This window comes from Bos indicus, chromosome 3, assembly GCF_029378745.1.
Source record: "Bos indicus isolate NIAB-ARS_2022 breed Sahiwal x Tharparkar chromosome 3, NIAB-ARS_B.indTharparkar_mat_pri_1.0, whole genome shotgun sequence".
Taxonomy (NCBI): domain Eukaryota; kingdom Metazoa; phylum Chordata; class Mammalia; order Artiodactyla; family Bovidae; genus Bos; species Bos indicus.
The window spans coordinates 54,881,724-54,884,599 of NC_091762.1; positions in this window are offsets into that span (position 1 = coordinate 54,881,724).

Here is a 2,876-nt window from a genome sequence, read left to right on the forward strand (position 1 = left end):
GGCCAAAGGACTGGAAAAGGTCAGTTTTCATTCCAATTCCAAAGAAAGGCAATGCCAAAGAATGCTCAAACTACTGCACAATTGCACTCTAAACACAAGAAGCAGTTAAAAAAGACACAAAATAACTAGATGTAAAACAGGCTATCAAAAACAGCAATCTTGAAGGGAGGAGAGTACAGATGCAGGGTTTTGAAAATGTATTTGAAAATGAGAGATCAACAACTTAAAACAATCACCTATACATATAGCCTGGAGAAGGAAATGGCAACCCACTCCAGTATTCCTGTCTGGAGAATCCCATGGACTGAGAAGCCTGGCGGGCCACAGTCTATAGGGTCACAAGTAGTTGGACATGACTGAAGTGACTTAGCACGCATGGATACACATAGCTTTTCATTAAAAAAAAAAAAAAAGAAACCTCTTGGTAACTGCAAACAAAAAAATCTATAATAGATACACACACACAACACAAGGAAAAAGGAATCTAAACATAACATTACAGTTAGTCATCAAATCACAAGAGAAGAGAGCAAAAGATGAAGTAAGAGGAAAAGAAGACCTACAAAAACATTTCCAAAACAATTCACCAAATGGCCATAAGAATATACATATTGGTCATTATCTTAAGTGAAAATATCCAAAATGCACCAACCAAAAGACACAGAGTGGCTGAATGGAAACAAGTCAAAACCTGTGTATATGCTGCCTACAGAGGTCACTTCAGATCTAGAGACACACACAGTGTGAAAGTGAGTGTATGGCAAAAGGAGTTCATGCAAATGGAAATCAAATGAAAGTCAGAATAGCAACACTTGACAAAGTACTCTTTAAAATAAAAGAGAGAAAGACACTACCTAATCAATCAAGGGATCAATCCAAGAAGAAGATATAACAATGCTTATCCTCTGGCTCAGACAATAATCCACCTGCAATGCAGGAAACCTAGGTTTGATCTCTAGGTTCTGAAGATTCCCAAGAAGAAGGAAATGGCAACCCTCTCCAGTGTTCTTGCCTGGGTAATCCTATGTAAAGAGGTCTGTGGGTACAATCCATGGGGTCACAGACGAGTTGGCATGACTCAACAATGAAACAACAACAAAAATACACGTGCACTCAGCATAGGAGCACCTCAATATACAAGGTAAATCAGACATGTAACAGAGCAAGATAATGGAGTAGTGTGTGTCTCCTCACACAGGGCATTAAGTAGGCACTGGTGGGGGTCCTCAGACACCTAAGGAGACAGGAGGAAGCCCCTCGGTACCAGGTGAGACTTGGGAAAGAGGAGAAGGAGGGAAAGTAGAGGCAGGGTGGGATCAGTGCACCTGTGGGTTTTGGGGGTGTGGAGAGGCTCTGATGCTCAGAGGGGCCCACTCACCAAAGTGGGATCAGCAGGAGCAGAAAGGCAATTCTGTGGATCCAATGATTGGAAGGGAACCCTGCCAGTATATCCTCTCACCCTCTGAGGCTCAGGCAAGCCTGTTGGGGTGCCCTGCCTGAACCCCTACTCTCCTCTGCCCCTTCAGAGTGAAGGCACAGTGAAGGGACTGGTGAGAATGGAGAGTGACCTTGAGGGGTTTGAGGGAAAGGCTGCCAGAGACTCTCCTACCTGCTCAGGCCCTGGCCAGCCTGATGAGGGCCCAGGCTTGAAATTTCAACCCCCAGGGCCCCTTCTGGGTGAATGGATCCTGGGCCAGAGCACCCCACCTTAGGCCTCTTCTAGCCATGTAGGTCCCCTCTGGGACACACCCACCCCCTAAGGGCCTTTCCTGGTGCATGGGACCCCAGGCCTGAAGTGCACTCCCTGGGCCCCCACCCGCACCAAGGCCTGTTATGGAAATGTGGGTCTTGGCAGCCCGAGTGCCACCCTTGACAGGGTTTCCTGGCTGTGTGGGGCCAGGAGGACTGAGCACCAGCTCAGTCCAAGGCTTACTCTAGCTGCACCAGCCCTTGCAGGGATGCCTGTGGAAATCTGCATCTCTGATGGCCTGCACAGGCACCTGTGCTCAGAAGCAGCTCCAGGAGCAAACGCTGGTGAGAAAAGCACACACAGAGATGGACTGACACAACAGGACCAGAGAGCTGCCTAGGAGCCTTGGAGGCCTGCCTGGGGGTGCGGGGGTTGGTTGTAGCTCACTGCGGGAGTAAGGCCACTGAAAGAGAAGGCACCAGGGAATTGTTTATTTTTTATATTATTATTATTGTTGTTTTATTTTTTTTATCTTATTTTCAGTTTTTATTTATTGATTGATTTTGCTGTTGCGGTTCTCGTTTCTTTGTTGTTGTTTCATTTTTATTGTTATTTTTTATTGTTTTATTTTTATTTTATATTGTTATTGTATGTTTTTTATTCTTTTCATTTTACCTTAGCTTTTATTGTGTGTTATTGTTCTTCTCCTTACTGCTCGTTGCTTTTTGTCTTTTTCCCACATAGCATGACTTGCAGGGGCCTGGATCTCCGGCCAGGGATTGGGCTTGAGTTTTTGCGCTAAATCCAGTCCAGTGGACTAACAGAGAATATCAGGTCCCAAGGAATATTAATTGGTGTGAGATCTCCTGGAAGTCCTTGTCTCAGCACCAAAACCAATAGATGAAAAGATGTAACATGTTCCAGGGTTGGAAGAATCAATATTGGTCAGATAACTATACTACCCAAGGCAATCTACAGATTCAATACAATCCCTATCAAGTTACCAATGGCATTTTTCACAGAAATAGAACTAAAATCTCCTGAAGTTAGGAAGGAGACACAAAATTAGTAAACAGAAATCTATTGCACTCAACAGACTAAAAATGAGCCACCAGAAAGAGAAATTAAGGAAACAATCCCATTTACCATTCCATCAAAAACAATAAACGACATAGGAATAATCTTA